The 13,228-nt window shown below is 40.4% G+C and overlaps 1 long non-coding RNA gene across 2 annotated transcripts in view; it reads left to right on the plus strand.

The window, feature by feature from the left end:
• LOC134969370 (uncharacterized) overlaps positions 1 to 4,610 on the plus strand; it is a 36,670-nt gene extending 32,060 nt beyond the window's left edge. For both annotated transcript variants that reach the window (XR_010189462.1, XR_010189461.1), the window contains 2 exons: positions 735 to 834; positions 2,777 to 4,610. This is a non-coding gene — a long non-coding RNA (uncharacterized LOC134969370). The remainder of the gene's footprint in view (positions 1 to 734; positions 835 to 2,776) is intronic.
• Positions 4,611 to 13,228: the final 8,618 nt, after the last annotated feature.

The following is a 13,228-nucleotide window of genomic DNA, read 5'->3' on the forward strand; positions in this document are numbered from 1 at the left end:
TACTGTGTCTCTCTCTACTCTAGTCTCACTCTCTTCTCTATAAACGGAGAGGACGCCAGCCACGTCCTCTCCCTATCAATCTCAATGCACGTGTGAAAATGGCGGCGACGCGCGGCTCCTTATATAGAATCCGAGTCTTGCGATAGAATCCGAGCCTCGCGAGAATCCGACAGCGGGATGATGACGTTCGGGCGCGCTCGGGTTAACCGAGCAAGGCGGGAAGATCTGAGTCGCTCGGCCCCGTGTTAAAAAAACCTGAAGTTCGGGCGGGTTCGGATTCCGAGGAACCGAACCCGCTCATCTCTAATATATACACAATTTATCAAGGGGCCCAGACCATGCACTCCCTAATCATTAGCCAAACCCCCTCTGGAGATTGGCCACACGCTAAACACAGATCTCTGCCACTGCATTACCCCAGTGGGCCCTTCATGCCAAAATGTAAAATAGAAATTATATTAAATGAAAAACCTGACGTGTTTTCCATTTAATATTATAGCTGCTTTAACTCTCTGTGTCCGAATTACTGAGGATAAATATACATTTCATAATCTTAAAACTAGTAAGGTTCTTTGACCCAGTAACTCCCTCCAGGGTAGAGAGGTTAAGGGGATCTCATAATTATGTATATTCATTGTAGTAGTTCAGTGCGTGCTGTGTCTCATGATTGCAGTATATAGGGTATACCAGAATAGATGTTGCATATGTAACTGTGGAACTTTGTCTACATACAGGACCCTCTTGGCTTCGCTACAGCTGATCCCCTTGCTGAGACAGTAAAATATTATACAACCTAGGAATTGGATAACGGTGTAATTTGGACCCTGAGCCAAGGTATTAATTAGTCTCATGAGCATTTAAAATGTAAACCTATAGCCCCAACTGTAATGTTGATACAGGTTGAGTATCCCTTATCCAAAATGCTTGGGACCAGAGGTATTTTGGATATCGGATTTTTCCGTATTTTGGAATAATTGCATAACATAATGAGATATCATGGTGATGGGACCTAAGTCTAAGCACAGAATGCATTTATGTTACATATACACCTAATACACACAGCCTGGAGGTAATTTTAGACAATATTTTTTATAACTTTGTGCATTAAACAAAGTGTGTGTACATTCACACAATTCATTTATGTTTCATATACACCTTATACACACAGCCTGAAGGTCATTTAATACAATATTTTTAATAACTTTGTGTATTAAACAAAGTCTGTGTACATTGAGCCATCAGAAAACAAAGGTTTCACTATCTCACTCTCACTCAAAAAAGTCTGTATTTCGGAATATTTGGATATGGGATACTCAACCTGTGTTTCAAAAGGGACAGAGAAATTCAGTGAAAGACAAACGTGTACTGATGATAATTTTAAGTATAGTAAAAGTGATTTCTGTAGGTGTTATATAGTCAGATTTACTAGACCACTGCTTATCTAATATGGCCATGAAGAGAACTGCAATTGTGCAAGAAATACTATATTACATTTTTGAAAAATATCATGCAAAGGAATCTATGGAGGCTTCAGAAAACTACAGTCCTGGGCATAATCCATATATTTGCATTCACTGCACTGCAAGCCTGTTGCTTACATTAACAGGTTGGTTACAAAATCCAGGCAGTCAGGACCAACGGAATACAAACAGCGGAATCCTGATGGATCATGGTATTTTTACCCTACCCCTAATCCAAACCCTAACACTAACCCACCCCTCCCACAGCATAACCATCTCCTCCCACAGCCTTACTCTAACCCAGCGCCGTAACTACCTGTGTGCCATATAATGAATAATGGAGACTACTGTGCACCGTAGTATGAATTGGTATTATTTTGTGGCCACGCCCCTTCCCCATGAAGCCACGCCCCTATATATTTTTCAAGCGGCTGTGGCGCGCACTGCCCCTGTCTTGCATGGGGGGGGGGGCAATGCCGTTTCTTGCACACAGCGCTAAAATGTCTATTTACGGAACTGCTTTAACCATCCCATCCCGCAGCCTAACCCTAACCTCCCCCACTCCCGCAGCCTAAAATTAACCCTTCCCCTAGTGCCTAACCCTAACCCCAAGGCCAGTACCTATCTTTGTGATTCTGCCTGCTGTCTGTATTCTAACTGTCAGGATTCCAACTTCTGGGATCCTGATCGCATCCCTATTAAATTGTGTAATTTTGTGGAGCTGTGTGAGCAGAGCTTTGGGTAGATATACTGTACTATGCCGCAGTTTGTCAAATTCTAAAAACTATAGGTCAACCCTAGTGACAATAGGTCTCTTTGAGAAACCTCTGGATAGTAAACATATGGATAGTAAACATATCTTCAAATCTTGAAGATAAATAAAGTAGAGAGCGATAAAATGGTCAGCCAATCAGTTTCTAAATGTCATTTTATAGGCTATGCTAGAAAAATGACAGGTAGAAGTTGTTTGGTTGGTAGTTTAGTATGCTCTACTTTATCTCTCGCCAATATTTGATAAATATCCCCTATGAGAGGTCAAAGTGGGATGCTACTTTGCTTCCTGATTTTTTTCATGTGAATTATGCATCGCACAGTTCTATAAACATCACAGTGTGTAATACCTCTCATAGATATCTGCAATAAAGCATATAAAAAAAAGACATTGTCTATAAGGATTACTGAAGTATACTGTCACTTTTCCTGAGGTTAGCAAAAGGCAGCACATATATTTTATTTATAAAATGTTTGCTTAATAGGATGTCATCGTATTACATAGATGTGCCGACTCAATTTTCACTGTGCGTCATTCTATATAGCTTTTTGTTAGAAATGCAAAGAGTTTGGAGGGGGCACAGCAACAGACTTGCCAGTCACTGCCTTAACCTCAACAGGTGTTTACCACACCCTCTTCAGAGGCTTGCTGCCAATTCATGATGGGACACCAGTAGAAGACTGTTCTCAAAGATCACAAAGGGTGCGGCCAAGCCCCCTATAGCACTGGCATGGGACCCAACTTTCCTCACTGCAGTCCTGATTCTTGTTACTGAGTAGAATAATAACTTATCACAGAATATTCTGCTCTGTATGCCTCAGAGTGTTCACTTATGGTACATCTGAGCAGACACTTTGTAAGACACTTTTTAAGATCAAACTGGAATTCTTACTGTGACTAAAATGTATAGGGCATGCCAAAGTGATAGTAAGCTCCAAACACTCCCTGCCCACTATAATGTGTTCACCTCTCTCCTGATTGGTTGATATGTTTTTGTTTTTTCTGAATTCACTTTGACTCTCACTAAATGATTGTACCTAGGAAAGTAAAGGGTGATTAAACCAGCCATTTCCAAGTTTCATACTGTCTTTATTTATAATTAATACTTTAAACAGCTAATTAACTTATAATAACAACAATAATAATAATAATAATAATAATAATAATAATAATAATAACTACTCACTCTCCCAGTAGTCTTTTCCTACATTCTTCCAAAGGAAAGGTATGAAAAGTAGTTAACCCTCCATCAGGCGCACCTCTGGGACTCCCGGGTTCAGATGCAGTGTGCCTGACAGGCGCCTGTTAGAAAATTTTCATTTGCACCTAATTAACTCAATTCTAACGTACTTAAAGTGATCAGTGACCTTCATTAGGACATACAAAGAGAGAAAATTCTAAATCTGATTAAAAAAAACTAATTTATTAACCTCAAAGTAAGTAAAACAAAAAATACTGACATTTGAAGGCGCAGTGTGCCTGAGAGGTCACCCTGGACAAACCTACATATTTGCGCAAAATATCCACAACCTTTGTTTTTTTCATTCATAAAATTAGCAAAATAAACAATTAATAGATGAAAATAAAAGGAAATACGAACCTTCAAAAGTCGTACGAGTCTGGGCGCAATGGGCCTGAGAGGCCAGGAGGGTCACTACTGCACTCCACGCAGGCGGCAGTAAAACTGTCTAGGGGTGTTTTGAACAGCACCTAGAGATAGGAAGGTACTTTGGGGCGGAGAGGGGAGCGAGGACAACTTTGCTGCGCCTGACTGAGGGTTAAATGACTTACAGGGGTAGATGATCATATTTAGGATCCTGTACACAAAATTACATCTTATTTTAGGGATACAGCAGATTAATCAGGCAGGTAATGTAGCTACCTCACTGTCTATAGGGGACATACCATACTGCCTATAACAGCCCATCAAAACTATAAGTACCTGATTCTGACTTGCACCATACCATAGATATGGATATAGTCGCTCCTTGATGGAGGCTAGGTTTGTGGCTTGTTCTATATGCCCATGAAACTGACATTTCTTGGTGTACACTGGGGGGAGGGGGGTATATTTACTAAGGTCCCGATTTTGACCGAGTTTTTTTTTTCCAAAGAGTCATCTCGGGAATTTACTAAACACAAATCTCAGCAGTGATGAGGGCATTTGTATTTGTTTTAACGGCAGAGTTCACAAATACAAATGAATACAGCATTAGTCAAACACGCCTGTTATTTTATACAACTCGGTAATTTACTAAGAATTCGTATTCACAATCACTGCCGGCAATAGCCAAACACTGCCGGTAAATCATAGAATTCGTTAAAAAAAACAGTTTTAAAATAGACCTGCTTTTTTTATCCGTATTCTGATAGGCATGCACGGATCAGTGAGATCCGTGCATGCTTATCTGTGGGTAGGGGTGTGAAAATGTGAAAACTCAAAGAAAAAAATTGTGTGGGGTCCCCCCTCCTAAGCATAACCAGCCACGGGCTCTTTGAGTCGGTCCTGGTTGTAAAAATACAGGGGGAAAATAGCGTAGAGTTCCCCCCATATTTAAACAACCAGCACCAGGCTCTGCGTCCGGTCCTGGTTAAAAATATATGGGGGACAAAAGATGTAGGGGTCCCCTGTATTTTTTAAACCAGCACTGGGCTCCACTAGCCAGAGACATAATGCACAGCCGGGGGACACTTTTATATAGGTCCCTGTGGCCGTGGCATTACCCCCCCAACTAGTCATCCCTGGCCAGGGTACCCTGGAGGAGTGGGGACCCCTTAAATCAAGGGGTACCCCCTCCACCACCCAAGGGCCAGGGGTGAAGCCCGAGGATGTCCCCCCCATCCGTGGGCGGTGGATGGGAGGCTGATAGCCTTTGTGTAAAATGAAAGAATATTATTTTTTGTAGTAGAACTACAAGTCCCAGCAAGCCTTCCCGCAAGCTGGTACTTGGAGAACCACAAGTACCAGCATGCGGGAAAATAAGGGGCCCACTGGTACCTGTAGTTCTACTACAAAAAAATACCCCCCAAAAAATAGTACACACAGTAGGACACCGTGACAGTACAATTTTAATTACACACACTTACACACTCACATACCTACCTACATCCAACGCTGCGATTCATGTCCACTTGTCCAGTAGAATCCACGGATTACCTGTAAAAATAAAATTATACTTACAAACATTCCAGTGTAGATCTGTCCTCTTCTTTCTCGTCGTAGTCCACATACTTGTTTAAAATAAAAATCGAAAATCCGATCCTCGCAACTAAAGGGCCATGTGTAAACATGGAACCCCTTTCCCCAAATGGCGGGACCCCCCCTGACTTCTGTCAGTGAAGGTCCCGCCAGCCAATCAGGGAGCGCCACATCATGGCGCTCTCCTGTTTGGCTGTGCGCTCCTGCACTGTCAATCAGGAGGAGCGCACTGGTTACAATGTAGCTTAGCGCAGCTCCATTGTAACCAATGATGGGAACTTTGCGGTCTGCGGTTAAGCACAGAGTTAATAGGGGTCACTTTTTTTGTAGTAGAACTAAAGGTACCAGCGACTAGTTGGGGGGGGGGTAATGCCACCGCTGCAGGGACCTATATGAAAGTGTCCCCCGGCTGTGGCATTATGTCTCTGGCTAGTGGAGCCCGGTGCTGTTTTAAAAATACGGGGGACCCCTACATCTTTTGTCCCCTGTATTTTTTGAACCAGGACCGGACACTGAGCCTGGTGCTGGTTGTTTAAATATGGGGGGACCCTACGCTATTTTCCCCCTGTATTTTTACAACTAGAACCGGCTGAAAGAGCCCGAGGCTGGTTTCGCATAGGAGGGCATGAAGCCCTGCACGGATCTCACTGATCTGGCCGGGATTCATTGTGTTATGTCCGGCAGTGTTTTACTAATCACTCCCGCAAAACACTGCCCGACAATACGAATCACAGCAACATCGGAAAATACGAAAGAAGACAACTCGGCAGCTTAGTAAATTAAATGCAATTTATTCAAAAAGTTGCAAAAAAACACGACCTATACAATTCGAGATGAAACTCCCACCAAATCGACACAAATATGATTCTTAGTAAATATACACCTGGGCAGCTACCTTCTGAGCGCACCCAAGACATCTGTCTTGTGGGAGTACCATGAGCGTGTAGCAAGACCCCTGTTCTATTATGAGTTGTGTATGATGCCTGTTTCTCATGCATCTGTTGCACCCAGCCTTGGGTAAGTGTCAGATAAATTGGGGGATTTATTTATTTAACAGTTTCTTATATAGCACAGCAAATTCCATTGCGCTTTCCGACTATGACTGTACACACAAATCTGTGTGCAGGGGTGTAACCAGAAGTTTGTGGACCCTATAGCAACATATGAAAGGGGCCCCAGTCCCAATGGCTTCTAGAAAGACACTTCTCCATAACAGTTATTCATTTTATTCCCCATAGTAGCGCCCTAGTTCATTTTCTGAACCATTGTAGTTCCCTGATTTACATGATGTCACATTGTAGGGCTGCCAGTACACATTATACAACACAGTATCCCCAATTCCCATTATGACATACTGTACAGTATCCCCAGTTCATATTATGCCACATATCAAGGCCACCTTACCAGTATAACATCCACTACCTACACACTCCTCTCACTGAAAATGCAATGTCACATAATTCAGACTATGCAATGGATCAGACCCAATTACTTAGCAGCCAAACCCAGGAAATTGGTATGCAACTTTGTAACCTGCATCTCCCCCCCCCCCCCCCTAAGAAACATAGCAATGGTACCCTTTGCATCCACTATAGTCATGCCCATGGCAGATAGGACACTTGCATTATCATAGGGTAGTAAATCTGGCTGTCACAGTCTACTTTCCAAGAATGTCTGAGAAACTCCCATTTTAGGACACCACCTACAAAACACCTGAGAGAGCATGCAATCACACTATTAAAATCTTGATGGCTAGATTTACTAAAGCTTCTAAAAATGAAAAGTGTTGGTGTTGCTCATAGCAACCAATCACATTCTGTCTTTCATTTTCAAGGATGCAATATAGAAATAATAGCTAGAATCTGATTGGTTGGTGTAAGGGCAACACCGCAATTTTTCATTTTATAAGCTTTAGTAAATTTACCTTTGAATGTCAGGACTGAGATGATGAGAGTGCATTATCACACTCCAGACACCCTATAATTGTCCCTCTCCCACCGGCTAGGTGATGCAGATCATGTCACTAAGCCTTAGCTACTGTGTTCTCCAGCCTCGTCTACACATATAAAATTAATGAAGGGAGGAAAAACAAGCAAGTATAAATAAATAAACTTTTATGAATAGATTTTGTGTTTTTTTCCCCTAAGGATCCTTCTTATTACTATTTTCTTGTCGGTTAAGGACATCTGAGTATCCGTGCACTAACCACTAACCAACATACTAAGGGGGGAATTCAAAAGTTTGAAAAGTCGGTTGGGTGTCTGTTTTTTCCTGTCTATTAGATAGGAAAAAAGAGACACACAACTGACTTTTCAAACAATTGAATATCCCCCAATATGTGAGAACCATTACACCAAAATAATGATTGTGTAAACAATATATATTTCTTGTGTGTGTGTGTGTGTGTGTGTGTGTGTGTGTGTATGTGTGTGTGTGTGTGTGTGTGTGTGTATGTGTGTTTTTATATATATATATATATATATATATATATATATATATATATCCAAAGTCATACCGGCACTCCAATAAAAAGTGGAAAAATACCTTTGCTGCGGTGCCCTCCAGGTCAGCAATAGACAATATAGAAAATGTAGAGATTGGTGGCACTCACGCAGACTTGATAAATGCAGGAAGAAGTTTCTTTATTTGCCAAATAAAGAAACTTCTTCCTGCATTTATCAAGTCTGCGTGAGTGCCACCAATCTCTACATTTTCTATATATATATATATATATATAGTGCCAATGGACGGCGCTCCACGGATCAATAAAGTTCAAAACACACTCTTTAGTAGGTCCTACTAAAGAGCATGTTTTGAAGTTTATTGATCCTGGGAGTGCCATCCATTTGCACTGCTTATACGTACCTGCTACAGGTTAGGAAAGGTACCCGAGAGGCTGCTATTGTACGTTGAGGAAGTGAGTACCAGGCATTTGCGCGCACACACACACACACACACACATACACACACACACACACACACACACACACACACACACACACACACACACACATAAGACAGTGGCACTGCAGGGCTTGAAGTGTTGCAATAGCCAAAATGTGTATTAAAACTCATCACATATCAAAAACCAACGTTTCGGGGCCCGTAGCCCCTTTGTCACAAAGAGGCTACGGGCCCCGAAACGTTGGTTTTTGATATATGATTTTTAATTCACATTTTGGCTATTGCATCACTTTAAGCCCTGGAGTGCCGCTGTCTTATTTCTTCCCTTTATTTATACTCAACTGCAACTGCAGGGGGCACCCAGGCACCTAATTCTATACAAACCATCACACTTTTTTATATATATATATATATATATATATATAAAACACACACACACATATATATATATATATATATATAAAACATATATATATATATATATATATAAAACATATATATATATATATATATAAAATTTATTATAAAAAATATAATGTGAATAGAGAGATGTGTGTGTCTAAATCCATAGTTTCCATGTCTGGTGGAAGATCACCATGAGGAACTGAGAGCTGAACTTACGTTTGCCAATGTAAACATGTGGAGTAAATTAAAAAGTATTTTTACTCTGCAAATATTAGTTGTGCCTATACCAAATAAATCTGACTGCAGTGACAGTGAGAATTGAATATATTAACATTAAAGCATGTTTGCAAATATGCACACACACAAATCCATCCATGGCCCAAGAGATCTGTAATATATGTTAACGCTTGACTGACTGGCAATAATGGACACCGTTTGTCACGTGGAATTATCTGTAATAGAAATAAAAATTAAAAAGTTAATGCAATAAGTTGGGTCTCATTAAATGTGTGATTGGAATTATACATAAAATGTTCCTGTCTCTTTCTTTTGTGTCTGTCAATTTTATGCTATATCTGTGCTTGCAGGTATGTTTTGTCAAAGGCAAGAGGTACTTTTTGTAGCTTCCAAATTCTCCATGTATAATTAAACATGCAGGTACTGTAGCAGCAAATTGAGGCGACCTACCCTGCTAACAACTTTGGGCAGTGTCACATTAGAAGCCTTCTCTATACATGCTTTTCCACATGTTTTAACTGTCTGTAAAACTCTATTCTTTAGTATCCACCATCCAGATTAGCCAATTTGCAGATGGATGGGGAAATTGTTTTTCTGTCTTAGTTTACACCAGTATTTCCCAAACTGGGTGCCATGGCACCCTGAGGTGCCGCGGGGCACTTGCAAGGGTCAAGGACTGAACCACATTATTGTCAATGTGATATGCAAAGCCAGTGCTCTTTTTACAAATCATAAAATATGTGGACAAACAGAAGCGCAACCCTTTCCACCACCACATAACTGAACCTAGGAATGACAGGTAAGCACAATGTACTGAATTTGATTTTTTTTTCTGAATTTCTTAATAAGAAACTTTTGTCTTAGAGGTGTGTCGTGAAAAATATGCTGCTACTCTAGGGCGCGGTGATTCAAGAATGTTTGGGAACCACAGCTGATTTTCTTGGGGGGTAATTGATAGCTTTAATAATTTTATAGGCATTAAATATAAAAATAGAAAGGGGCAGGTGGAGCGCTCTAGGGTTAATATCTTCTCAAATGAGAATGGGTAAAAAGATAATAATAGTGTCTTCCTCCCTACTCCCTGGACCCATGGACAGCCCAGGTTCATTAATGGTACCAGCATCTTGTCATTACTACTCACTGGCCATCAACATCATCTCAGGAAAAAAGGGACAGTGAGCAGCTGAAAAGTAGTTACAGCAAGCCTCATATTATTTATTTTTTGCGGCAATTAGTTAAAATATTTCCCCAAGTTCTTTGGCATAAATAGCAAGTGCACTCTACCGACTTCAAGATTCCTTTATGCATTGACAAGAGTAAACAGTATTTGCACTACTGAGCTGGAATAGGGAAGATCTAAGCCCCCATAATAAGGTGGGCTACCCCCCCCCCTCTACTATAGTCCACTGCCCACTGCCCACTTGCTATAGATAGGTCACGTTTAATGTATCTACGATGAAGTGCAGAAGTAAATGAAGACCATACTTGCCTAGGATTTAATAATGCTTTCTGTGCAAAACCAGAGGGCAGATACAAATGGGAAGTTCTGAGATTCAGGCAGTGGTCTATTCTTTTCCTCTATCCAAGTACAATGAACAAATGCAATAAAACATGAAAAACTACAAATATGTCCCAGTGATCCATCCGTGCGATGTAATCAATTCTCGCTGTGCGGATACAGGCAATTTTATCACACCACATCCGCATCCTTGGATGCGGATGGTAATAAATAGGCTCTAAATGATCAGCAATGTGCAAAACATGCATGAAAGTAAAAAATGTATTAAACAAAAATATCAAACAATTGACTCTTCAACTAGTCAGCCAGACTTCCACTTATTGTCAGGATTATATGTAACATGAATCTAGGTGAAATGAATAATATTTTGTATGAATCATGGCTGTTTAAACTAATGATGAGGGCAGTCCAAACAAAAGGGTAAGTGGTTCTTATTGGTGATGATTTAGAATGTGCAAGATATTTTCCTTTGTGTTACACCTTCAAAATTGCTGTAATGGAACAGATGCACAGATGGAACACTGACCAGGACATAGAACACATGAGTGGTTCAATATGATTTACCGACGGACACAATACAAGTATCACAGCACACTTTGTAGGATGACTTTTCATGCACCTGGACACAGTAAACATAAAAAAACAATAATGTTAAATGCTAATAGTGTATAAAACAAATGTCACTAGAATTGATAATCGAATTAAAGTTACAATACCAGTGTAAAAAATAAAAAATAAAAGGCTACGTGGCAGAGATATCCAGCATTAGTTTCTTCATCTCTGAGAGAATGACTATGGAGGCAATCAGCCCTATGCAATTGAAGCCATAAATGACCTGAATATATTTCATGTTGGAAGCATGAATTTGAAAGGGAATACTTTAAACATATGTGATATTTTGTGTAGAAACCTAATTGGAAAGATATTTCTATATAACCAGCCCTGACTGAATCTTATGCTGTAAGTTTTTCCATGTATTGGTGACATTCAGTAGGATGTAAGAAGATAGGCCCTCATTCCGAGTTGTTCGCTCGCAAGCTGCTTTTAGCAGCTTTACACACGCTAAGCCGCCGCCTACTGGGAGTGAATCTTAGCTTCTTAAAATTGCGAACAAAAGTTTTGCAATATTGCGAAAAGACATCTCTGTGCAGTTTCTGAGTAGCTCCAGACTTACTCGGCATCTGCGATCAGTTCAGTGCTTGTCGTTCCTGGTTTGACGTCACAAACACACCCAGCGTTCGTCCAGACACTCCTCCATTTCTTCAGCCACTCCCGCGTTTTTCCCAGAAACTGTAGCGTTTTTTCGCACACACCCATAAAACATCCAGTTTCCGCCCAGAAACACCCACTTCCTGTCAATCACATTACGATCACCAGAACGAAGAAAAAACCGTGAGTAAAATACCTAACTGCATAGCAAATTTACTTGGCGCAGTCGCACTGCGGACATTGTGCATGCGCACTAAGCGGAAAAATCGCTGCAATGCGAAAAAATTTACTGAGCGAACAACTCGGAATGACCACCATAGCGCACTGTCCAAAATCATTCATAAGTCTTTTTACCCTTTGTGAAACACATGTTACCTCTCAGTCAAAATTGAAACTTTTAGAGCTGTGCTTTTTGAAGTTTCCATGTGTATTACTGTATTTAGGTATTTTTCATACTAAACGCTCCAGTTCCCATTTCTCCTCTTTATAGTGACAATTCAATTATAAGCTATTACTACAAGTTGCCAGCATTTGTACCATATCTCCGTCAACTCATGTCCACCAACATTACAGATTCACCCATACAGTTGAATGTACAAGCCTGCAATGTAGCCCTAGGGCACTGTATTGGCTCACAGGGCTGTAATATAAATCTATACATATTTTGAGGCAGATGTATCAAACATTGGAGAAAGTTCCAATCAATCACTTTCTAGCCAACATTTTACAGTCTCTCCAAGCTTTGATACATCTCCCCCTTTGTATGTTATCATGTTTAGGTATTAAAAAAAATGGCTTTATAGATAGTGTATGAGAGGACTCCTAAATGTGATACAAATAATGATTTCATGCAGTGCGGTCCCACAGTATGTTCTTTAAAACCACTTACAAGAAGGCCTTGAGGATTTCTGATGAGCAAACAAATTGATTGCCCTTACATTGTAAGCTTTTTATATTGTCTGGTAGAGTACAAATCCAACATGTATACACACCTGTGATCAACTTATACCTGTGTATCTGCAATCATGGGGTATGTAATAGCATGGAATATCTGGATACTAATCTGTACTGTCTATCAGAAACCATCCCAATTTGGCTGCAGTGTAGTCCTGACATGGATTATAAAAACTAGATTTAGTTTGTAAGCCACTGCATCTTGACGGGTTTGACCCAGAATATTAAGTGGCAGTGATATTAAATACAAAACATGCCTGGTTAAACTGGCAGCAATACAAAGTGTCATAATGTGAACTAAGGGCACTACAATGTGGTATAATGTACACTGGGGGCACTAGTGATGTGCACCGGAAATTTTTCGGGTTTTGTGTTTTGGTTTTGGATTCGGTTCCGCGGCCGTGTTTTGGATTCGGACGCGTTTTGGCAAAACCTCACCGAAATTTTTTTTGTCAGATTCGGGTGTGTTTTTCAAAAAAACCCTAAAAAACAGCTTAAATCATAGAATTTGGGGGTCATTTTGATCCCATAGTATTATTAACCTCAATAACCATAATTTCCACTCATTT

The sequence above is a fragment of the Pseudophryne corroboree genome, chromosome 11, assembly GCF_028390025.1.
Source record: "Pseudophryne corroboree isolate aPseCor3 chromosome 11, aPseCor3.hap2, whole genome shotgun sequence".
Classification (NCBI taxonomy): domain Eukaryota; kingdom Metazoa; phylum Chordata; class Amphibia; order Anura; family Myobatrachidae; genus Pseudophryne; species Pseudophryne corroboree.